This window comes from Pongo pygmaeus, chromosome 13 (assembly GCF_028885625.2).
Source record: "Pongo pygmaeus isolate AG05252 chromosome 13, NHGRI_mPonPyg2-v2.0_pri, whole genome shotgun sequence".
NCBI classification, from domain to species: domain Eukaryota; kingdom Metazoa; phylum Chordata; class Mammalia; order Primates; family Hominidae; genus Pongo; species Pongo pygmaeus.
In genome coordinates, this window is record NC_072386.2 from 28872382 (window position 1) to 28899045 (window position 26664).

Genomic DNA, 26664 nt, shown 5'->3' on the forward strand with positions numbered 1-26664 from the left:
CTGGAAATATTGATATTTAAGGAGTAGCACATAAACAAGTGCCCATGAGACCACATATGCAGAAAGGAAGGATACAGACAAGTAGAGGGTGGTGTCATGAAAATCTAAGAAGAAAATATCTTTGGAAAAAGAGTGTGCGATGCCACAGAAATGATGTGTGTGTGTGTGTGTGTGTGTGTCTGTGTGTGTTTCTCATCCTGAGACCTGGAAACCAAAACCTGCAATGTGCATTATCAACCTTTGTCTTCCTCCCTCCTTTCTTCTCTTTATCCATTACTTCCTCCTCCCTTTCTTCCTTCCTTTCTTTTCTTTCTCTCTTTCTCTTTCTCTTCTTCCTCCCTTCCTCCTATTTTCTCTCTCTTTCTGTTTTTGCCAATTGCAAAACAAATGCCTCACTTTAATTTGTGTTTCCATGCTTATTCACAAAGCTGACCATTTCTTAGCTATTCACTGGCAATTTGTATTTCTTCTGTGAATTTTCATGCATTCTAAATCAATTACATTGTAAATCGATGGAGAAATGGACAATAGATCTGGATTGCAAAGCAGGATATTTGGTATAAATTTCTGCTAAAGACATTTTTCAAGTATCAGCTGGTAGTAGTATCACCTGTATGTAGGGGTGTGTGTGTGTTTCTTAGGTATGCCTCTTAAAAACAGAACCTAGGTAGACAGGTGGATTTTCTTTTCTCCACCATCCCTTCCCCAAATTGAGAGTCTCTGGCTTTTACTAGGGAAATTTAATAAATTCACATTCACATTACAGTGGTCACTGATATTTTTAGAATTACTTTTGGCACTTTAGTTTAGATCTTTTGTTACTTGCAGCGCTTCCTTTAAATTGCCCTTTTCTCCACTTGACTTTGTTGGATTAATTTAATGTTCTTTGCTTCATTCAGTTATTTGTGTTAGTTTAAATTTCTTCATCATATTTAAAATGTGATAGTGGCAATGCTTACTATTTTATTTAAACTTAAAAAAGTTTCATTTTCTACCAACATCTGGAATTACTTAGTATTTCTAGCCACATTCAAATAAAACAAAGAATGCAGCATGCTTCTTTCACCTGCCCTGCCTTATCTTTAGCAGAAATGAATACTTCCTAATTACCAACAATTTGTGTATGATACTTCAAGTACATTTTTATATAAATATGCTGATAAAATTTTTGTTCAACAGTGTTGCATGGATTTGACATATTTCTTGATATAGAAATCTTTTTTATTTGTTTTGCTAGGATATATCCCTTAGCAATATTTTCAGAAAGGACCTGCAGTTGGTAGATAGAATGTTATAAAAGTCTTTACTTTTCTCTGCTACTTACTTGTTATTTTCCTGTGTATGAGATCAGGGTTTTTGAAGACATTGTACTATTATATTCAGTCTTCCACTTTAACTGCTGAAATACCTTAGGCTAATTTAATATTCATTCTTTTGAATTCAAGCTGCTTTCCTTTTGTAGCTTTTTGTAATTTGACTTTGGAAATATAGCCTCATTTTTACTTTTCTTATTCTTTCTGCTCAGTACTCAGCAATCACCTCTCTATTTGGAGCCATCTGATTTTTCTCATTTGGGGATATTGTATATCTTTTTTAATTAAAAAATCATCTCTTCCATGATCTCTATATTATACTCCTCTGGAAATTTTATCAGATGAATATTGAAACATTGAAGTATACTCTTCTTGCCTCCAAACTCCTCTATTTTACTTCTTATCTCCTTATTTTTTTTTTGTCATGCAGTCTGAGAAAATATCTTGCCTCAATTTTTCAATCAATTGACTTCAGTTTATATCTAATCTATTTAGCTCATTTAAAAATTCTAGCATCCAATTATTTTTATTTTTTCACAAAAATATATTTTAATTATTGTTTTTCTAGCTACAGTAGTACCTTTAATCTTTGAGGATTCTAGTGAATATTAATGCTGTTTGTTTGCCTCAAATTTCTGGGGATTTAACATTTTCTGCCTTTAGGGGAATACAGCTTCTGATTACAAAGACAAGGGCATGTGGTCAGTGATTAGGAAGGAGAAGGATGTCTAATAAGGTGAAATATGTTGATAGTGTATTTTCTTGGTGTGAAAGCCCCCAACTTCCTTGAATCCAGAGGCACAGCTCTGCCTCTTTAATCCTGCTTCCCATCTGGGAATCTTCAAAGTCAGAAGACCCACACGGTGGCTCTATTCAGTTTTATCCTGTTACCAAAAGATTCAGCATCAGCCAAGACCAAAACAGGGAGAGGGGCAGCTGACTCCTGAGTGGTGAGAACTAGAGACAGAGGTTGCTACTTAAGGGGAAAAGCAGTATCAAGAAAAATCTCTGGTGTCACAATTTACCTTCAAATCTAGGATCATTTTAATTGACTACCATCAAAGAGAAGTTTCTAAGAGGTGACATACATTTTTTTGTGGCTTGTGTGACTGTGCAACTATGGCATCCAGTGGGGACATACAGAAAGTTATACTATTCTCTAATTAGTCTAGAAAGGCTTCCTGTGAGAAATGGGATTGTAGGAGAGAGATGTTCTACAAACTTCTTTGGAAATGTCACGTCTATAAAGTGATGGCTTTTCAGTGAGAATAAGGTGAAGGAATGCCTTTGTTTAACATCCACTATGGCCATGTACTGTGCTGTTTGATTTTATGTATGTTACATTGTTTAATTTTCAGAAGTGTATCCTCATCACTCTTTACATATGAAGAAAACTAGGATTAGTAAAATTGAGTAACTTACCCAAAGTCATTCAGCTGTCAAATGGGAAGTCTGGGTTTGAAACCACATATGTCTAAATAAAACCCATATATGTCTAAATTAGAATTGCTGTCAGTCACTTGTATTGAACTAATTACAACAGAACAAGATATTTACCTCTCATTTACTTAGGGCCAAAGGCTAAGGGATGTTGATCATTGACAACAGGCTCCTGGAACTGTGATCACTCAAGACTTTATCAGGTCTGTTCTTGTATACATATTGAATAGTAAGATAAAAGTGACAAGTCAAAACCCCAGGTAGGTCTGACTGAGACGGTCTTTCTACTTCCTAATTCCCCATTTTCTACTTTGAGTGCCTCAGAAAACAAGTCATCTGTCTTTCACGCTAAGGCTAGAAAATAGTATCTTCATTCCTCTGCATCTCCAACTGACCTCCCAGGACTTACGTTTGGTTTGCTAAAGAAGGGAAAATTTATAGCAGTTATAACATGTTAGAGTTAAATAAGCTGTTCTTCAGAGTGTGGATAAATAAATCAAAGGCTACTTTCTTGTGAAAATGCCTGCAGATATTATGAATATAGGTTACATCCCTGTAAGTTTGCCTTCTTTCTGATATTTAAAGACAAAAAAAAAAGTCTTTGAGTAAAATATCATAGTGGATAATTTAATATTTTATAATATTTACCTTTATTTCTACCACATTATGTAGTATTATTTTTATTATATAGTCTTATATTTTTATGGTCTTATATCTTTCATGCACTAGACACCTACTGATCAAAGTAGCCTAAATAGGAGGGGGGCGGTTCCAAGATGGCTGAATAGGAACAGCTACAGTCTACAGCTTCCAGCGTGAGCGACGCAGAAGATGGGTGATTTCTGCAATTCCAACTGAGGTACCAGGTTCATCTCACTGGGGTTTGTTGGAGAGTGGGTGCAGGACAGTGGGTGCAGCCCAGCGAGTGTGAGCCGAAGCAGGACAAGGCATGGCCTCACCCGGGAAGTGTAAGGGGTCTGGGAGTTCCCTTTCCTAGCCAAGGGAAGCTGTGAAAGACAGCACCTGGAAAATTGGGTAACTCCCACCTTACTACTGTGCTTTTCCAATGGTCTTAGCAAATGGCACACCAGGAGATTATATCCCGTGCCTGGCTCAGAGGGACCCATGCCCACAGAACCTGGCTCATTGCTAGCACAGCAGTCTGAGATCTAACTGCAAGGCAGCAGCGAGGCTGGCGGAGGGGCGGGCACCCGCCATTGCTAAGGCTTGAGTAGGTTAACAAAGCGGCCAGGAAGCTCAAACTGGATGGAGCCCACCGCAGCTCAAGGAGGCCTGCCTGCCTCTGTAGACTCCATCTCTGGGGGCAGGGCATAGCCGAACAAAAAGCAGCAGAAACCTCTGCAGACTTAAATGTCCCTGTCTGACAGCTTTGAAGAGAGTAGTGGTTCTCCCAGCACAGAGTTTGAGATCTGAGAACGGTCAGACTGCCTCCCAAGTGGGTTCCTGACCCCCGAGTAACCTAATTGGGAGGCACCCCCGAGTAGGGGCAGACACCTCACATGGCCGGGTACCCCTCTGAGATGAAGCTTCCAGAGGAACGATCAGGCAGCAACATTTGCTATTCAGCAATATTAGCTGTTCTGCAGCCTCTGCTGCTGATACCCAAGCAAACAGGGTCTGGAGTGGACCTCCAGCAAACTCCAACAGACCTGCAGCTGAGGGTGCTGACTGTTAGAAGGAAAACTAACAAACAGAAAGGACATTCACACCAAAACCCCATCTGTACATCACCATCATCAAAGACCAGAGGTAGATAAAACCACAAAGATGGGGAAAAAACAGAGCAGAAAAGCTGAAAATTCTAAAAATCAGAGTGCCTCTCCCCCTCCAAAGGAACGCAGCTCCTCACCAGCAATGGAACAAAGCTGGATGGAGAATGACTTTGATGAGTTGAGAGAAGAAGGCTTTAGACAATCAAACTTCTCCAAGCTAAAGCAGGAAGTTCAAACCCATCACAAAGAAGCTAAAAACCTTGAAAAAAGATTAGACGAATGGCTAACTAGAATAACCAGTGTAGAAAAGCTCTTAAATGACCTGATGAAGCTGAAAACCACGGCACAAGAACCACGTGACGAATGCACAAGCTTCAGTAGCCGATTCGATCAACAGGAAGAAAGGGTATCAGCGATTGAAGATCAAATGAATGAAATGAAGCAAGAAGAGAAGTTTAGAGAAAAAAGAGTAAAAAAAATGAACGAAGCCTCCAAGAAATATGGGACTATGTGAAAAGACCAAATCTGTGTCTGACTGGTGTACCTGAAAGTGATGGGGAGAATGGAACCAAGTTGGAAAACACTTTGCAGGGTATTATCCAGGAGAACTTCCCCAATCTAGCAAGGCAGGCCAACATTCAAATTCAGGAAATACAGAGAATGCCACAAAGATACTTCTCGAGAAGAGCAACTCTAAGAAACATAATTGTCAGATTCACCAAAGTTGAAATGAAGGAAAAAATGTTAAGGGCAGCCAGAGAGAAAGGTCGGGTTACCCACAAAGGGAAGCCCAACAGACTAACAGTGGATTTCTCGGCAGAAACTCTACAAGCCAGAAGAGAGTGGGGGCCAATATTCAACATTCTTAAAGAAAAGAATTTTCAACCCAGAATTTCATATCCAGACAAACTAACCTTCATAAGTGAAGGAGAAATAAAATCCTTTACAGACAAACAAATGCTGAGAGATTTTGTCACCACCAGGCCTGCCCTACAAGAGCTCCTGAAGGAAGCACTACACATGGAAAGGAACAACCGGTACCAGCCACTGAAAAAACATGCCAAATTGTAAAGACCATCAATGCCAGGAAGAAACTGCATCAACTAATGAGCAAAATAACCAGCTAACATCATAATGACAGGATCAAATTCACACATAACAATATTAACTTTAAATGTAAATGGGCTAAATGCTCTAATTAAAAGACACAGACTGGCAAATTGGATAAACAGTCAAGACCCATCAGTGTGCTATATTCAGGAGACCCATCTCACATGCAGAGACACACATAGGCTCAAAATAAAGAGATGGAGGAAGATCTACCAAGCAAATGGAAAACAAAAAAAGGCAAGGGTTGCAATCCTAGTCTCTGATAAAACAGACTTTAAACCAATAGAGATCAAAAGAGACAAAGAAGGTCATTACATAGTGGTAAAGGGATGAATTCAACAAGAAGAGCTAACTATCCTAAATATATATGCACCCAATATGGGATCACCCAGATTCATAAAGCACATCCTTAGAGACCTACAAAGAGACTTAGACTCCCACACATTAATAATGGGAGACTTTAACACCCCACTGTCAACATTAGACAGATAAACGAGACAGAAAGTTAGAAAGGACATCCAGGAGTTGAACTCAGCTCTGCAACAAGTGGACCTAATAGACATCTACAGAACTCTCCACCCCAAATCAACAGAATATACATTCTTCTCAGAACCACATCGCACTTATTCCAAAATTGACTACATAGTTGGAAGTAAAGCACTCCTCAGCAAATGCAAAAGAACAGAAATTATAACAAACTGTCTCTCAGATCACAGTGCAATCAAACTAGAACTCAGGTATTAAGAAACTCACTCAAAATCACTCAACTACATGGAAACTGAACAACCTGCTCCTGAATGACTACTGGGTACATAACGAAATGAAGGCAGAAATAAAGATGTTCTTTGAAACCATTGAGAACAAAGACACAGCATACCAGAATCTCTGGGACACATTCAAAGCAGTGTGTAGAGGGAAATGTATAGCACTAAATGCCCACAAGAGAAAGCAGGAAAGTTCTAAAATTGAAACCCTAACGTCACAATTGAAAGAACTAGAGAAGCAAGAGCAAACACATTCAAAAGCTATCAGAAGGCAAGAATAACTAAGATCAGAGCAGAACTGAAGGAGATAGAGACACCTGACTTCAAACTACACCACAAGGCTGTAGTAACAAAAACAGCATGGTACTGGTACCAAAACAGAGATATAGACCGACGGAACAGAACAGAGCCCTCAGAAATAATTCCACACATCTATAACCATCTGATCTTTGACAAACCTCAGAAAAACAAGCAATGGGGAAAGGATTACCTATTTAATAAATGGTGCTGGGAAAACTGGCTAGCCATATGTAGAAAGCTGAATCTGGATCCCTTCCTTACACCTTATACAAAAGTGAATTCAAGATGGATTAAAGACTTATATGTTAGAGCTAAAACCATAAAAACCCTAGAAGAAAACCTAGGCAATACCATTCAGGACATAGGCATGGGCAAGGACTTCATGTCTAAAACACCAAAAGCAATGGCAACAAAAGCCAAAATTGACAAATGGGATCTAATTAAACTAAAGAGCTTCTGCACAGCAGAAAAAAACTACCATCAGAGTGAACAGGCAACCTACAGAATGGGAGAAAATTTTTGCAATCTACTCATCTGACAAAGGGCTAATATCCAGAATCTACAAAGGACTCAAACAAATTTACAAGAAAAAACAAACAACCCCATCAAAAAGTGGGTGAAGGATATGAACAGACACTTCCCAAAAGAAGACATTTATGCAGCCAACAGACACATGAAAAAATGCTCATCATCACTGGCCATCAGAGAAATGCAAATCAAAACCACAATGAGATAGCATCTCACACCAGTTAGAATGGCAATCATTAAAAAGTCAGGAAACAACAGGTGCTGGAGAGGATGTGGAGAAATAGGAACACTTTTACACTGTTGGTAGGACTGTAAAGTTGTTCAACCATTGTGGAAAACAGTGTGATGATTCCTCAAGGATCTAGAACTAGAAATACCATTTGACCCAGCCATCCCATTACTGGGTATATACCCAAAGGATTATAAATCATGTGCTTTGAAGACACAGGCACACGTATGTTTATTGCGACACTATTCACAATAGCAAAGACTTGGAACCAACCCAAATGTCCAACAATGATAGACTGGATTAAGAAAATGTGGCACATATACACTATGGAATAAAATGCAGCCATAAAAAATGATGAGTTCATGTCCTTTGTAGGGACATGGATGAAATTGGAAATCATCATTCTCAGTAAACTATCGCAAGGACAAAAAACCAAACACCACATGTTCTCACTCAGATGGGAATTGAACAATGAGAACACATGGACACAGGAAGGGGAACATCACACTCTGGGGACTGTTGTGGGATGGGGGGAGGGAGGAGGGATAGCATTAGGAGATATGCCTAATGTAAATGATCAGTTAATGGGTGCAGCACACCAACATGGCACATGTATACATATGTAACAAACATGCAAGTTGTGCACACGTACCCTAGAACTTAAAGTATGATTAAAAAAAAAGTAGCCTAAACATTAGGTTGATACAAAGGTAATTGTGTTTTTGTGATTTAAAAGTAATGGCAAAAACCGCAATTGCTTTTGCACCAAACAAATATATGTTAATATTTATTCTAAATCTAATAATCTATGAATCCATAATTCTAGGTGTATTAGTCAAGGTTCTCTAGAGGGACAGAACTAATAGCATAGATGTATATATAAAGGGTAGTCAATTAAGAAGAATTGACTCACACCATCACAAGATGAGGTCCCACAATAGGCTGTCTGCAAGCTGAGGAGAGAGGAAGCCAGTCAAGTCGCAAAGCTGAAGAACTTGGAGTCCAATGTTCAATGGCAGGAAGCATCCAGCACTGAAGAAAGGTGTAAACTGGAAGGCTAAGCCAGTCTAGTCTTTGCACGTTCTTCTACATGCTTTTATTCTAACCGTGCTGGCAGTTTATTAGATCTGTGCCCACTCAGATTAAGTGTGGGTCTGCTTTTCCCAGTCCACTGACTCAAATGTTAATCTCCTTGGCAACACCCTCACAGACACACCTAGGGACAAAATTTTGCATTTTTCGCTCTAATCAAGTTGACATTTAGTATTAACCATCACACTAGGATTTTAATAGATATTTGTTATATATGTTTGTTTCACGATTTTTCAAATAAGTAACATATAAGCTATCTGTATTACTCACTTTAATTGCTCTGAAACAGCTAGAAAAGACTTGGAGAGATGGGTAGAGAGTAGGTACTGCATTTACCAATATATCTTCAGTGATTTATTATCATGTCTTCTTTTGATGTCTGTGGTATTCTCTGCTGAATGCCTACTGAATATCCATCCTCACTTGTTATCTTTACTAACAGATCCCCAATGTTGATTTTAAAAATGATGTGTCAGTTATAAATACTTTCTTTCTTGGTTACCCTGGCAATGAGAGATGATCATGTTTTTAGTTCTGGAGAAAGAAATGTAGGTGGAAGTATTAACAAAGGGATTCCCTTTAGGACAAAAAGGCAAAGCCTCATAAGGAGAAACACTTTGACCTTCTTCCTTTGGTCATTTCCTATGTCAGGAAATGCAAATAATTGCCTGGAAATAAAATAGGACAAATGCCACAAACTAGGGACTGTGGATGAGGATGACAGGGGATACTTGTTTCCTTAAAGAAACACAGCTTTAGGCATCTCAGCCAGCCTAGAGACTTGAAAAACATGAGCCCCCATCTGTCAGAGTTCTTTGAGTTTTCTATTATTTGTACCTACACCAATATAATAGGTTAACACTTCTGTAAATTTTTGAAACCTGGTGAGCTGCGACTGCTTTTAGGATAATTGCTCAGTGATGAAGTAGTCCACCCGCCCCCTCCCCTCACCGTTTTTTTTGTTTGTTTTTTTTGTTTTGTTTTTTCTTTTAGGAGTCTTTTGCAGTTCTGCATTTATTGACTTCTTCCCTCCAGGACAGGTGGAGGATCTTTCCTAGTGGCCTGTATTATGGCAGTGTTTAGTAGTCCCTCTAGATGCTGGTTGGAATTAAGAGACTCATTTATGTTTAGGGATCTCTTTAGTTGAAACCTTTCCATGCATCTTCTTCAATAGAGGGCATAATTAACAGCTGTCAGTATTTCAGGAGTTTAGTAGAACTTTGGAAAAGACCCAGAATGATTTGTAAAGCCCTACTTTTAACAAAAACAACAACATTAAGCTTGACAGGACTATGTGGTATTTTATTGTAACCTAAAGCTATGTTATGCAGCTTCAGGCTGCCAACAGCATATCCTTCATTACAACGGTGGCAGCATTTATATTATACCCATACTTTGCTGTACTTTGGATTCTTTCTAAAAATTCGCTACAGGCTAGCATAAAGCTTTCAGGTTTTCAGCATATGAGTTAATGCTATGTGTTCTCAATGCTTTATTTGTTTGGCATAGAGTTTTTCCCCCAAGATATTAAAACTGGGAGACTGGATAGTTTAGACAAATTGATCAGACATTGTTCTTGTATTCCACTTAGTCTCACTGGCACATTTAAGATACACAACACCGAATGGAATTTAGCTCTGTGTGGAGCATTCCTGGCAACATCTTTTTCTATTAGGAATCACAAGAGAGAGAACAGAAGCTGAAATTTTGAAATCTGATGTGAAATTGTTTTCAAAGTTATTGGCGACACTAAGTGCCCCATACAATGATGCCCATGCAAAATTTTCTATGAGCTTAGTACTAGAAAGATCTATCTCCTGTTGATAATTTGATACATTTGTTCAGTTGCCAACAATACAAATAATACACCCTTTTTCCCCCAGTTTCCCTTTTTGCTTTAGCAGTCAGGAACCTCAAAACAAGATTTATGCCTATTCAAAGCAAGTATTTTTACGCATAAGATTATAGTATAAGCATTCTCATATTATTATATTTCTAATCCCTTTTCAACTTTCAATTTTATTTATTTTACTATAGGTGCCTGTTTTATAAACTGCCTAAATACTCTTTGGAACAAATTGGGGCATAAATAAATCCTTCTTCAAAAATGAAATATTGCACTTGTAGCTGATATATCACAGTGTGCCTAAGAAAGGCACAGGTTTCTATTTGATTTTAAATGTTTAATTAGGTTTAATTCTATTTTAAAGTTAATACAAAACATAGTTAAAATAAGTCAAATAATGCAAAAAAGAGGATAATAAAAAGAATACTCACTCCGAACATGTGGTAGGCAGAAAACTGGTAACCCAAAAATGCTTGTATCCTGCTGCTTGGAACCGGTGAATGTTACTCTATTTGGTAAAATAGATTTTGCATGTGTGATTAAGGATTCTGTGATGCAGAGATTATCCTGTATCACATGGGTGGGCCTGATGGAATGGCAAGGGTCCTTCTAAAACAGATAAGAAGGCAACGTGATCACAGACACAGGGATTATTAGAGTGATGTGGCCACAAGCCAAAGAATGCCAAGAGGCCTCTAGAAGCTGCAAGAGACAAGGAATATATTTATCACTGAAGCCTCCAGAAAGAATCAGCCCTGCATACACCTTGATTTTAGCTCCATAAGTCTCATTTCAGACTTCTCACTTCCAGAGCTTTAAGAAAATACATCTGTGCTGTTTAAAGCCACCTAGTTTGTAGTAATTTGTTACAATGGTAACAAGAAACATACACACTGCAATACTCCTATCTCACTTTTCCAAAGTTAACCACTGTTAAGAATTATTCATGTATCCTTCAAAGAATTTTCTAGTAACTCTATATACAATGTTTTCTCTTTGGTTTTGAAAGATTGTATTTTTTCCAGATTTTAACATTTACAAATAATTTTACAATAAACATCTTTTACGTACACCCTTTGATATATGTGAGATGCATAGCTGTAGAATAATTTTCTTGAAGTGAAATTATTGGATGATAAATTATGTACAATAATCTAGTAGTTTTGATAGATTATGAAAAACTACCCTTTAGAAAGGTTAAACTAATTTATACAATCCCAGTATTATGTGAGAATGTTACTTCTCTCTACCCTTGCAAAAACCATTAAAATGTTGATATTTAAGATATAGGTTTATATTGGCCATTGAGTAGGACACCTCACATAATCTGAGTTTATGTTTCTATTGTCTTATACATAAGTAAACTAAATTAATTCAAGGTTACCTTTAGGAAATCTGTAATGCAGGAACCTGGAGCACAGTGGCTTCTAGTTCTGGCTTTAGCACTCACTGTATTTATGACTCTGTGCAAATTGTTTAACCCAGTTGCTCACAAAACTCCCTCTCTATGAGATTTACCTGGGAAGTTTTTAAAATACACTTTCCTAGTTCACCCAAGTTTACTCAATCAGACCCTCTTTGGGTTAGAGATGGGAAAATTTGCTTTTTAACAAACACTTGAGCTGATTATTGTACAGCTAGTAAGGAGCAGTCTATACACTACATTTGAGAACCACTTACTCAATATTTCTAAGCCTCAGTACATTTTCTTTTGTTAAACTCCTGCAATATAAGCTTGCCTTCCCCACAAGGTTGTATTGGAACTTGAAGTTTACTTGTTCCATTGGGCCTGCTGCCCTAACTCTACCTAGAAATTTTAACCACCTTACTGGGGTAGGATTTGAAAGCAGCTCACACCATATACCTTTTTACTAACCTGGTACTTTGCCGATTGATTTTATGCCAAGACTGAGTCTAGCACTTTCTTGCTCTTTGATTTTATTTTCATTCATTATCTTACAAAAGATTATATAAATATTGGCCTGCTAATTGGAATTATAAACTTTACTTATTACATAAATCATACCTATATGCCTTTCCTTATCTTACTTTTTTTTTTTTTTTTTGAGACGGAGTCTCACTCTGTTGCCAGGCTGGAGTGCAGTGGCGCAATCTCGGCTCACTGCAACCTCTGACTCCCCAGTTCAAGTGATTCTCCTGCCTCAGCCTCCCGAGTAGCTGAGATTACAGGCACACACCACCACACCCAGCTAATTTTTGTATTTTTTTAGTAAAGACAGAGTTTCACCATGTTGGCCAGGATGGTCTCGATCTCCTGACCTCATAATCTGCCTGCCTCGGCCTCCCAAAGTGCTGGGATTACAGGCGTGAGCCACCACGTGCAGCCTCCTTATCTTCCTAAACCTCAGCTTTAGCAGGTGGCAACGGACTTAGAAAGTCACAGAAAAATACAAGAACAGACAAGAGAACAAAAGTTCAGGCCTATCCTCAAAGAACAAGCCCTTTTTTAGCCATAATATTAAAAGGAAGAGGATGGGCTGGACGCAGTGACTTATGCCTGTAATCTCAATGCATCAAGAGGCTGAGGCAGGTGGATCACTTTGAGGTCAGGAGTTCGAGACTAGCCAGCCAACATGGCGAAACCCTTTATCTACTAAAAATACAAAAATTAGCCAGGCATGGTGGTCCATGCCTGTAGTCCCAGCTACACGGAAGGCTGAGGCAGGAGAATCTCTTGAAACCCTGAGATGGAGGTTGCAGTGAATTGTAGAAGAAAAGCTACTCTCACTTCCCTGGAGTGTGACATTTTAAAGTATGATATCATGATCATTTATAAATATTGCTCAGTCAGTATTCTGGAAACTGACAATTTATGCCAGAATGTAGAGAACTGGGTAGAGGAATTCCCCACCTCTACCCTATATGCATCATTAGAATATAAGCTTTTTAGATTCCTTTAAACATCTTTGCAGTTCTTGAAGCCTCGGTCTCAATAGCATTGGCTAAACAAATAAAAATAATTTATTTCAAAACATTTTGTAAATTTCAAAACACTGGACAAAATATAAGGTATTTGTTTATTGGTCAAACATTTATAGACCAATATTTATCCAGCCTTATTCACCATCACACAATTTGATGACAGCAAGAAATATGATTAACTCAAGCATCATTACAATTTAACTTTGAACTGTGATTTAGTATAACCAGGACCATCATGTGGTAAGATAGCTCTGATGAAATTATTTCTAGAAAAATCTTTCATTGAAGTTTTATACTTGGAGATACTACTTAATAATATTTGCAAAATTAAAAATAACTACATATATGACTCATTATGTTCCAAATACACAAAAAAACTCCTTTAATTCTCACAAGTATATGAAATATGTGCTGTTGTTTTCCTTATTTTGCAAATGAGAAAGGGTTGACTTAGATAAGTCAAATAACCTGCTTAATATATAAACAATTAATGGCAGTGCTAAGACCTTAACTGAAGGTTTCATTCTAGAGCTGGTGTTTTAACCACTATCCTATATTGTCTTGCCTTAATGGTCTTAGGATAACTCGCTTTGGATGATTCTGTGAAGAAGTTGGATCTGTTTATAATAATATTTAATTTAATTAGTAAGTAATATATTTCAGTTCCTTGGGTCAGTGTTTCTTTGCTACAGTATTCAGTAAGTTTCCCCATTTATGTGGGATATAATTACATCTCTTAAAGTTTTTTCTTAACGTCTTTTCAGAGTTCTGCAGGCACTCTCAAATATTTGCCAAACATTAAAAAGCACAGAAACCTTAAGAATCCACATTAATTTTTAGCTCTTGAAATTCTCATCCTATGACTCCTGTAGCTTTTTTGCTACTCAAAATCACCTCTATGGGGAAAATGGAAGAAATGTTTTTATCTTAGAGAAATGACTGTCATTTGGCTTGGTAAGAAAGAATGTGTATATATTCAAAATAGATGTCAGCAGGGCTATACTTTAAAAGCATGCTTTTCAGAGTATACATGTGTGTATACTTTTAAATAGGCTAAATAGCTAATTGTTTTCTCTTGTTTTGTTTTGCTTTTGATCTATACATTATGGGTCATATTAAAAGCTGGGAAGCTTCATCAAACACCTAAACTGTGTTGCCTGAGAGCATCTTGGCAAATTAAGCTGAAAAAAATTCCATAATTTTATTTTCTAATTAATGAGTTTGGGTTAATGGCTGCAGCTGTATTTAGCATTTGTGTCATATCAGCAATAAATTAGGATCAAGTCTGAATGTAGCTAGCAGCATTCTCAGGCCTAAGGTGTCGCAGCGCAGAAAAGATCAAGATTTATGCTGCTGTTTATGTTAGTATTTCTTGTGGGCATATTATGGATATTTGTGTACACTTTATTCAACCTTTCATTGGGAAATTTGACATTTCCAACACATTTCATGTGAGTTGAGAAGAAGTAGAGGATGTTTCATGGGAGAATTGATTATAATAAATTGGCTGTCATAAATGTGGCTTTCAATGGTTTTCAGATAAATTTCCTTTAAAATTTTGGCATAAGAATTATTATGCATATGACCCAAACTCTATTTAGTTGTTTCTAAAATAATCATATCAGACTTATTAAAGTAGGATTGGCTTATGCTAAATCACCTTACCTGCATTCCAGAAATACCTGGTGAGTCGAAATTGAAAATATCAATTGATTCTTTAATGCATTCCCCAAATCACAGTAGTGAGAAAAGCATACTAAAAGAATATTTATCAAAAGATTTCAGTGTTCTATAAACTCTTAGAAGACCACCTGCTATTGGAAAGGTACAGAGGATGAAAAGAAGCTAGTTTCCTGCACCATGGGGACCAATGTCTGTCTCTACAATATGATCTGTTAGATTAGTGAGTAACTGTAACTTTATATGGGCTTTCTTCCATCCAAAGCAGAGCTCCACTTTTTCTTTCTATGGTTTACTCTATATGTGGGCTACCTTTTTGACTCCATACCTTCTTTTACTCTACCTTGAGGCCATCTGCCTCTGGAACTGCTCCCGCTGTCTCTGCTTGGCACTCAGTCTCTTAAATGTTTTTTCTCTTTGTCTCAAATAACTCAGTACCGTTAATGGAGACACTGCAAGCATCCTACAAAAGAGAGTCTGGCTGTATGTCCTATAAACTCTATTTCTAGTCATAGATTGGGAGTTTATATTACTATTTTATTATTATTTTTAAAATTACATTTTGTGGGGTTTTTTTGGAACATGAGGTTGTGTTTCATGAGATGAAGGAGGGTCAACCCAAGATTTTTTTTACATTGAAGTACCATTTGTTTGGAGGCCTCATAGAACGAGAGCACTATTCAATATAACAGAACTAGATGTCTCGTGTACATGAGGAATACCTTTTTAAAAGGAAATCTGAGCAATAGAAAACAATACATACACACCCACATACATGCATGCACACACATGTGCATATGCACATGAACATATGTATATATGTGTACTTTCTTTGGAAAATATAAGGCACTGGGAAAAATTTCCAGGAGACAATATCTTGATTGGAATAAACATTTGTTTTCTCTAAATAACACAAAGGAATCCTAGTTTTTGTCAGACTTCAATTACTTAGTATTTACTGAGCACCTATTACTTTCTATCAGTCATTTGCAACACAAAAATTGCCAAACATAACGACCTACATTTACTTTTCTTGTGTGTGAGAAATTGCCACACGGAATTTTCAATTGTCATTGCTGTGCCTGTTGTCGTCAAGAAAATAATTAGGCGAAACAACAGCTAGTGTTACCCTCAAGCAGATTATTAGAAGAAGTAAACAACACTCAATAGTCTGGATGTGCTGGATTTCAAACCAGCATTAGAAGGATATCCTCAGCTCTCCTCATCCATACTAAATTGATGTCTTTTCAGACTAATTGAAATTAATTCTGAGGGTGTGTGCCTTTTCTCCTACCAAAAAGTTAGTCATTCCAAGCTGTGTCACCTGGCTCCATAATTAAAGTAACCTCTGCCATACCAATCAGTAGAGACACCAAGAATAAGAACAGTGATTTAGCAGTTGCAGAGCTCAAAATCACCTCCTCCAAAGCCAGTTGCCAACAAGATTTTTTTCCCACTTATATCTTCTAAGTATATTTTAGAACCCAAAAGTAAATATCTCCTCTTGTTCTTAGGTCTCCTAATAGTTACAGGGCTGCACAGGCCCCACGGGAGTGTCAAACCTTGCGACTGATGGTTGTATCATGCTAACTAAGCAGGGTGGAAATATGTGTACAAGGGGTTGGTTTCAGCAACCATGTTTCAGGGTGGTTGCATGCTGTGGCTGCATAATTTCTAGAGCAATGGAAGACTCTTTATCAAAAAATATGCTTTATCTTATCAGTACACAAATACTTCCCTCTCTCAGCTATCAAAATCCTACCTCATCAACTTATGCTGTCTCCTTATATATCCTTCATGAGGTATTTTTCATCTCTTCAGGCTGTAATGAGCTTTCTCTCCTCTGATTCCACTATTATTTATTGTCATTATCGTTTACTTGATACTCATACTTTTACCCTTTAAATTGTAGCATGTTATACTCTAGCTAGGTTATAGCATAGGTATATCTACATAACTAGACTGTAAGTTCTTCAAGAGAAAAAGCTGTGATGATATTACTTTGTATCATCCAGAGTGCCATGCACTGTGCTGTGCTCCTAGTATATAACAAAGTAAGTTGCTGGGTGAATCAGCCAATGAACCAGTAAGTAGGAAGACTGGAGGAACTGCTGAAGCACTTTTCTCAGATTTTTATTGAAGATAAAACTATTTTATCTTCAGTATTTCAAGTTTATCTTCAAAACTTATTTATTTAAAAATTGAGCTAAATTGTAATCAAAGACAGGATTTTAGAATGATTTCTGACAAATAAGAAGTTGGGAATCATTGAAATCCCTTACCAGGAAATATTATGGTTTACATGGAATCTTAGAGATGATTTAGTCAATGCTTTCACTTGATAATGGAGAGACAGAACCACAGGCATTAGTGACTTGTTCAAGTTTACTGAGCTGTTTGAGTGGAGAGTCATGACCTAGATGTCCTTTCTCTGACAGATGTTCTTTCCATCCCTTTCAAAGAGTTCAATATTTTGGAGACTTAACAGACAATTGATTGAAGTGTTGTCTGTGGGTTGCTCACAACACCCTGTAGATGATGTCTCTCTCTGACACTACTTTGTAACACCAGCAGACTTAAGAGTTGAATTTTTAATCCATTAATATTGTAATAGTTCCTTCTCTGACCACTTTTGGGAAATATAAATTTTATTTAAGTTTAGACCTTGTCACAAGTCACAAGCCAGATAAATTTACTGTTATTCTCATGGTGTTCCATGTCTGCTAGTAGCTCAGAAATGTCATACAGTGTTCGATGTATTTTAAAAGGAGACATTAACAAACTGAAGTACATCCAAAAGAGGGTGACCAGAATAGTGAAGTATCTACAAACATGTCACGTGAGGAATGTGGCTGTCATTTTGTATTCAAGAAAGTGGTGATGTTGAGTCTGAAAGATGCTCTATATCCCTGCAGGGCAGTGATAACTTCCTTCAATTACTTGAAGAGCTCCCTCATGAAACTGGGATTCTGTGTATTTTGAATAGTTCTAGAGGGCAAAACTTGGACCGATGTATGACAGGTACAAGCCTTCCACTCTATATAAACAGATTTGTCCAACAGTTGGAGCTGCTGTTTCAAGCTCCATTCTTGGTGCTAAGAGAACCACATTATGGGCCCTCCTTGTCAACAAAAGCTGGTATACCCCACACTGAATGGGAGATAGACTGGACAACCTGAGTCACTTATTACTTGAAGATTGTGTAATTATGTGAGTCATTAGGCTATTCCCAATGGATGATAGTCAAACCTCATCAGCAATTCTTACTCACCTCATTCAGGTGAAGGGTACTTTAAAAAACACCATGCTACTGGAAGCTATTGCTGACACTAGAACCCCTAATTAAATGCCCAGGCTGTAGATAAAGCTTAGCCTGTTATTCTGAGGTGGTATTTCTTTCTCTCTACTTAAGTCACCATAATCTGAAGCTTTTCCTGAAACAGTGAGAAAATATAGTTCTTTAGGAAGCTGTCTTCATCGATCTACATGAAGGAAATAGAATGTGTTTAAAATAACCGTTTTCCTCTCAATCTTTTTAGGTTAACAGTGGATGTTCTGGGTGACTTATATGAAACAAGTGTAATTTAATGAACTACAGCTTTGAAAATGTTAGGAAATGAATCAAACTGTAAAATGTGCAATAAGTTTTAGAATAAATAAAGTAAATCATGTTTCAGTATATTTGAAATAATGCCACAGTGAGACAACATATATAATACAAATATTATTTCACCTCTCACTTTGATTAGAATAGAAAGTACATATTTAACAGTTATTTTAAGGCCTGAATGTGACTCAAGCTACCATCCTAGTTACAGTTCGTTGTTTATCATTTTTTTTTTTCCTGTCACTAAAGCAGCAGTGAAACCTCATATTTAGGTTTAAAACAGATTTCAATGAGCACAAAAGTTCCATGATGGAACTCATTTTATTAGACCCTGCACTCAATACAAAACATTAATTGCAGAGGGTCACACCGCATCTCTAGCTGTCACACCAATATCTTGCTGAGTGCCACCTGCAATGTCTTAGGTTCTTTATTTATACTGGAACTCATTTAGTTTGATCCAAGAGCTATTTCCAAAATGGCTGCAGTACACAAAAATAAACACTTTATCAGCAGATAGTCCATTGCTTTGGAGATAGGAATATCAGCAAGATTTTCACTGGTAGTGAAGAGCTAGACAAATGATGATAATAGAGTTAAGGAGAAACAATCTTAATGCTAACAAAAGTTGTTTTATATTAAATGAATCTACCTATCCTGAACTTGTATAGCTGAAATGGGATTCCAATACCTTGCACCTTTTAGGTTTTGAAATGCAAATCCAGTATTCGAGACTGTTTAATTCTTCTTTACAATGTGCCAGCAATTTAGGTAACTACCACCAGGTGATAAAGTTATCTTGCAACAGAGCAACATGGGCTAGGTAGAAAAATCTTTCTTAAAATGTGTCTAACTGAGTCTCATAACCTCTGATGAGGTTTTTACTCTCAGCCCAGTAAAAAGCTTATATATAAACAAGAGAAGTAGTTCGCACACAAGTAACTTTAAAAATGGCAGAAGATAGAACTACTGTAAGAGAAATTCAATAAAAACTTACACAGAGGAGGGAGAGAGCATTTCCAGTTGAAAGTAATAGAGGGAGTTAGCATTTGATCTAGATCTTGGAAGGTGACAAATACTTGAAAATAAAGAGACTGAAAGGAATGTTCCTCTGAATATAAATATGCACAAATCTGTCTTCAGAGAAAGGAAAATAAAGTATTTAAAGAAGTGGCTAATCAGGCAAATTAGAGGATAAATAAATTTTGATGCGTATAGGCTGCGGAGGTAGAAGACCTGGTTACTACTATTTATTAGGTTAACTGAAGGCTTAGAGTAGCCATAACATCTCCATGTTTCAATTGTCTCATTACAAAATATGGATATTAATAATTATTTTGCATATTTTTTCTGAGCATGAATTTAGTCACAGTTATGAAGATCTTAACTATTTGCAATACACTTTTGCATTATGAATTTGCACATAGGAAATGAGTCCAAAAAGGTAAATCAAAGACATTTGAAGACTTTGAGCCCAGTCTTTGGAGTTAGAAACGGGGCTCCATGCCCATTCTCCAACCCTATATTACACAGGGGAGCTTGAGAAATGTTTTGATAATGTGTTGACAAGATTATAGCTTTGGATTAGAGAATTTAATCTGGTGAAACTGGGAACAAAATTGATGTATGAAAAGGAGGCCGGACTGTTGTTGAGGCACATGACTGAGTTGAGAAACGGTTGCAGTAAGGGGCAGGAGCTGGTAGGAGCCGTAGAAATGGAGAAGTCGCAGTGCCTTTTGTTTCTTCAGGAAAGTCAATTAACCATCTATAAAGTTGTAAGTTATAGAAGGGAATCAAGGCCTAAAAGGACAGATAGGATACTAACAAAAAAAAAATTAAAAGTAAAATAAAGTAAGAAAATTGGATAGAAAGCCTGGAAGCATTTTAGGAGTAGACTGAACAAGAAAGAGACTGAAATCTGAGAAGCCAGTTGCAAGGTGAGGTGGTAAGTTATTCCAGTAAGACATTAACTGAAGGATATTAAAGTTATTAAATTCTTCCTCTTGGCAATAGTTTCCCCCTTTAATTTTTAACCTTGTTTTCCCTTCCAACAAACACACACTTCAATCTACAATTTATTTTTCTCTCTATTCCTATCAGAAATTTACCTAAACTATTGTCGTTTTACTCCCATGTTTGTGTCTTCTGCCATGGATTCCTTGAGCCTGTTCCCATCTGCTCTTGAAAAAGAATAAATTGAATAACTGGCTTTCAAACATAATCAGAGTTAAGATGCTTTATATTATAAAGGCACTTAAGTGTTTCCTTTCAAAGAAATTATTGAAGATAGCATTTGAACATATGTGCAAAGAAAATCATAAGGTGGGTCTCAGAAATAATGAAGAAAATAAACTGACCAGCTCTTATTAAACGTCTCTTAGAAAAGAGCCATACTAACCCACTGGGCAAATACCTTGACTTTCCTGTGTTGTTAAAAGTTCTTGTTTTGATAACTGCGTCTAAGTAAAACCATTATTGACCTACAATGATTATAATAGCAACTCTTTGTAAACGTAAATGAACCTCACAGAAATCACAGCACTACATAATCTATCAAAACAAATAATAGCAATTTATTATGGTGGTTGAAATTTTGCTTAGGAAGTAACCCTATTTAAGTTTCTCTCAAAACGTATGTGTGTGTGTATATATATATATATATATATATATATACACCTACATATATATATGTATACACACACACAGATGGCGTGGTTTCAGTAGTTAAGACATTCTTCAGTATGGTACTCATATGGGACAAATAGTCATTATAGATAGGACCAATGACTGTTCTTTAAAGGAACTAGACACATGTTCCTGAAATACATTGTTGTTTGGAAATTTTACTGAAAAGACAAGTAAGAAATAAGCATATTCTTGTCACCTGGGTCTATCATTCTTAAATGAAAAATATGTCAGACATAAGCATTTATATATTACATGGGTCTGCCATTATTAAACATCTACTTATTTTATTTCATTTTTTCAACACTGATTAAAACCTATGGCTTCAGAAAGATCTTTGGCAGTAATATTTAGAAATAAAATGATCTTTTGCTAAATTTTGGAAATAACGACTGAAATCAGTATTCTGTAAAATTATAATGACATTTCCTGTGCTTTTGCAAACACTTCTTATTTTGGCATATTGTCCTTTAATAAAGTATATAATACAAAGCTAGACATTTCCTGTGCTTTTGCAAACACTTCTTATTTTGGCATATTGTCCTTTAATAAAGTATATAATACAAAGCCAGTTCCTATGTTCTCTTTTGTAATATAATTGGCTACCTAAAATATCTTCTAGCAGAGATATGGTTCTTTAAAAAAATTAAATTTACCTTGATTATAAAAACAAGGCTGAGCGTACCTGAATTTAATATCATTTTTGCCACTTTTAAAACATATATGCTTGAACTAATTCCTCCATCCCAAAATTCTGTCTCTAGGTATTAATAGTTTATTTTTGTAATGATAGTTAATATATACAAAGCACTAATACAGTGCCTCGCCATTAGTAAGAGCCCAAAATAATAACTACTGCTTTTAACTTTAATTTCATCAATTTATCAATTAAATGAAATAACATAAGTACATAAAAGTATATAAACACACATATTTAGCACAATGTATTATAGGACTTCATGAATGAAAGCTAAAATGTATACTGTAAAAGGAATCAGAAATATAGAAAAAAGCACAGAAAAGTGCAGAAGTTAGCTCAAATATTGGCCATTTACAAAATGCCAGTATTTTATATATTTTATGGGTTATTAAATTTAAAGGTGTCTGCATTAGGTGACATCAGGATGCACACTTATCTTCAAGGCAAGGACAATCTTTATTCAGAATTATTGACAAATTACAAAGTAAATAAGAGAAGAAGTATGTATGATTTGTTAACTACTAAGTGATGTATTGTTGATCTCACAGGAATGGCATTTGTCTGAAGAGGAAAATGTATGTTTAAAAAATTTATTGTTATAATAGTATTTTTGCACATGGAAAACACACACAAACACACAGAAATATACAATAGGAATCATTCAAGAATCTTTTTGAAACCATCTAAAACTGTGACCTATCTTCTGAATTCTTGTTACTCAAAATATGGTGGGTAGATCAACACCATCAGAGTAACCTGTGTGATGGATACAGATTCTGCAGCCCTACCCTAGACTCACTGAATGAAAAATCTGCAGTTTGATGAATGTGCATATAAATCTCCATGTAACTCATATTTGCTTTAAGCTTGAGAAGCAATGCTTTAAATCAAACTGAGAAAAAAAATCAGAAACAAAGATTAGAGGGCTGCATATATTTTAGTAGAATGATTCAGATAGGAAAAAAACAAATGCTGCTAGTTAAAATCACATATAAATGTTGTTGTTTGGTATAAATAAAACCAATATATATGTCCTGAAATAATCATTCTGATGCCTCATTGCACAAGCTTACTTCAGTGCTATTTGACAGTTACTGGTTTCTTCAGTGAGGAGGAGAGATAATAGATAATTAAACAAATAAATTAAAACATGGCTGTAGGTTATGATGGAAGGAAGGACTCTCTTTGAGAAAGTGACTTTTGAACTGAGACCTATGGGATGAAAAGTATCCAGTCTCAGAGCCTTCCAGGGTTGATTCCCAAAGTCCTTAGTTGCTGAGGACCATGGCTTATTAGACAATGAGTGAGTGGAAAAATGGAAAAGAACTATATATGGTTATGTTTGAGAGATCAGCTGCAGCCAGCTCATGTCAGAAGTTGTAGGCCACAATAGATGATTGTATTTTGTTCCATGTGCAATAAAAAGCCATTGAATAATTTTAACCAGCAAAGTAAAATGATGATTTATGCTATGAATTATGGAGCAATTTATTGTAGAAGGGTGTCAAGCGTGGGATCAGTGAGAACAGGTAGAAAGCTCTTGCTATATTCTAAGGGATAGATGATGGTAGCTTCAATTGGAGTATTGAAGTGAATTATATGGATATTAGCTATAATTAGCCTGTAAAATCACATGGAAAAGAAAGGTATCAAGGAGATGCCTACATTTCTGGCTTGAATACAAGGCAAATGTTTCAGTTTCCTAGAAAATGGGGGAAGACTTAAGAAGGTATATGAGGAAAATGAAGAATTTCAATTTGGGTCAACTTTGAAACGTAGTAGAACACCTTGAAGATTAAGAGAATGGGCTCTGAAAAAGTTCAAATCCTACTCCGTTTTTTCACTAGCTGTGGATCTTGAATAATTCACTTAAACTGTGCCTCATTTTTCTCATCATTGAAAGTAGGGATATTAACAACACCTGCCTTCCAGGGTTTTTGTAAATATTAAATTAGATCATACCCCAAAATACTAAGAACAGTTCATGATACAGTGTAAACAATACATAATCATTGCCATTATTATTGGTCACACAAGTGGTCATGTAGGAAATCTGATATGTACACATGAAGTTTAAGGAAAGTGATTGACATTCTAATTATTTTCAGAAAGCATTTGTTTCTCATTATAGTTCTTTTGAGAGAGTGAAAATTATCCTGGAACAGTTTCTACTGTTTTGTGCCAACTTATCTTTCTCTCTTTCTGTTGTTCACTGAAGGGAGCTGGTGTGGTGTAGGGGAAGAAGGAAATGATTGATCAAGAAAATGGAAATGTCATATTCTAATCCTAAAAAGAACATCTCATTTCCTTTTACAAGTTTACAATTCCAAAAGCAGATTCCAGTTTTTAAGTGATTGCATTTAAATTTTCCTTAATAAATTAATCATTACTATTTTTGACTTGTCCAGTATATTAAATACAGAAACCACAAAGAATAATCTTTGACTTGCATGCTGACCGCATTGTCAAATTTTAACCTTTGAAAGCAGGTTTACGGACAGAGCAGGTCTTTTCTCCTTCGGGTCTGTTTTCTCCTCATTACGTTATAACAAAATACCATTTTGCCTTCTGGAGTTTAAGTACACAGATCTTCAAATATATGAATGGCTTTAAACATGAGTTTCCTTTATTCATCTGTTTAATAAAAAAAGAAAATAGGCCGGGTGCGGTGGCTCACGCCTGTAATCCCAGCGACTTTGGGAGGCCGAGGCGGGAGGATCACGAGGTCAGGATATCGAGACCATCCTGGCTAACACAGTGAAACCCCGTCTCTACTAAAAATACAAAAAATTAGCCGGGCGAGGTGGCGGGCACCTGTAGTCCCATCTACTCGGGAGGCTGAGGCAGGAGAATGGCATAAACCCGGGAGGCAGAGCCTGCAGTGAACAGAGATCGCGCCACTGCACTCCACCCTGGGCGACAGAGCGAGACTCCGTCTCAAAATAAATAAATAAATAAATAAATAATAATAATAATAATTTAATGATTAATTTTAATAGATTGTTATGTTCCGTGAATTGCAAGATAAACATAACAATATACTTAACTTCAAAATGGAAAACCACACACATGTGAAGTGAATTAATCCCTACTGTGTTTCTTTCAAACCTTTATAAAACAAATACTATATATGTTAATTATTACCGTTATGGCCATTAATATATTAAAATCCTTCTTGAAGCACGCGAGTGTCATTTTTCTTTTCATTTCCTATTTTTTGGCAGCCTGGAAATAGGGTTATGAGAAGAAGCTCAGAGCAGAGCACCGAAAGTGGCCACTACCAGCATGAAGAGCCCAACAATTCAAGCTGGTAAGTGGGTCTCTTTTTCTAGGTTTCAGGATATCTGTCGATTCTGTGTCTTATGCAAAAAGTCTGCATAGTTTATAAATAAAATGAGAAAGCTTCTAAAATGTACCCTGTGAAATTTATTCTCATGACTTGGAAGACTTTAGGGAGGTGGTATTCTATGGGAAACTTGACCACATTTTTTTAAAGACAGACATGGATTTAAAGTAGCTGTGTAGGACTGTGGAAGTTGCTGACATTGTTTGAATCTTAGTTTCCTTATTTTAAAATGGAGATTATTATTGTTGTCTGGTTAAACTTTTTATAAGAATTAACTAAGACATTGCATATAAAGAATTCAGTAGTTTTCTTAGCATAAAGAGCTTAAGGATATAAGACTAATACTTAATACTTTTCACATACCAAGTACTAACCACTAAATACTTTAGTGTATTATTTCAACCTCACCTCAACCTAAAATTAATAGTCATAATTACCCTTGTTTTATAGATAAAGAAAGTTTGCTATTAAGAGATGATGTGACTTGCCTTTAAATCATATGCTGCTCCCTGAGACAGTTATTTTGTGTGCAATTGTATCCATTGCCAAAATTTCTGTTTTTGTGTTTATTCATAAAGTATAAAAACCTTTAGTTTCTAATATATGCCAGGCTTCTTTTAGCTGAGATGCCATGCTACCTCACAAATAATTATTACTTAGTATATGATGACTGTATATTTATATGAGGCCTTATATATATAAATACCTTATGAATACATAATTGTGTTTAGTTTTCACATACTCTGTAAAAAATGCAGGGTGGAGTTCATTATTCATATTTTTACAGATAAAGAAATTCAGGTTCTAAGAGACTAATTGGCTCTCTGGATGTATTAGAGCTCAGTGCTTCTCAGACTCTCTGTGGGTAAGAGTCAGTTTATTTTTAATGCATTGTAGATTGAATGTTTTTGTAAAATTAATAAAAATTAATTGCTAGAAAAAATGAAACGATAAAAAGAAGACATAAAATATACAGATTTATATTTTTATTCTTATTTATCGTCATTCTGCAAACAAAAAATTGCCTCATTTCTATAACATTTTTCATACTTTCTCCCAATATCCATAATCCTCATGGTGCAGACCAGTTATTGTTTGCAGATTGACACCAGCCTGACCATACAGACAGGTGGCAGCTGACCATACAGCGCTGGTAAAACTCATGTGATACAAGTGAAACACTCAATCGAGATTTTCCATCTCCTAGTCCAGGTCTTCTCATAGTACCCTTGGCTGCCTGAACACACAGTAACAAACATGTTTTATGGTCCAAGGGACAAGAAGATCAACTTCCAAACTGTTAAAATGAAACTGGTGCAAGAAAAATGAAAAATGACAAAAATTATAA

At 36.3% G+C, this 26664-nt stretch overlaps 1 non-coding gene across 3 annotated transcripts in view; it reads left to right on the top strand.

Annotated features, from left to right (window-relative positions):
• The window catches only part of LOC129043990 (uncharacterized), a 928785-nt gene that overhangs the window by 726108 nt on the left and 176013 nt on the right, over nucleotides 1–26664 (top strand). For all 3 annotated transcript variants that reach the window (XR_010123468.1, XR_010123467.1, XR_010123469.1), the window contains exon 4: nucleotides 25195–25280. This is a non-coding gene — a transcript (uncharacterized LOC129043990). The remainder of the gene's footprint in view (nucleotides 1–25194; nucleotides 25281–26664) is intronic.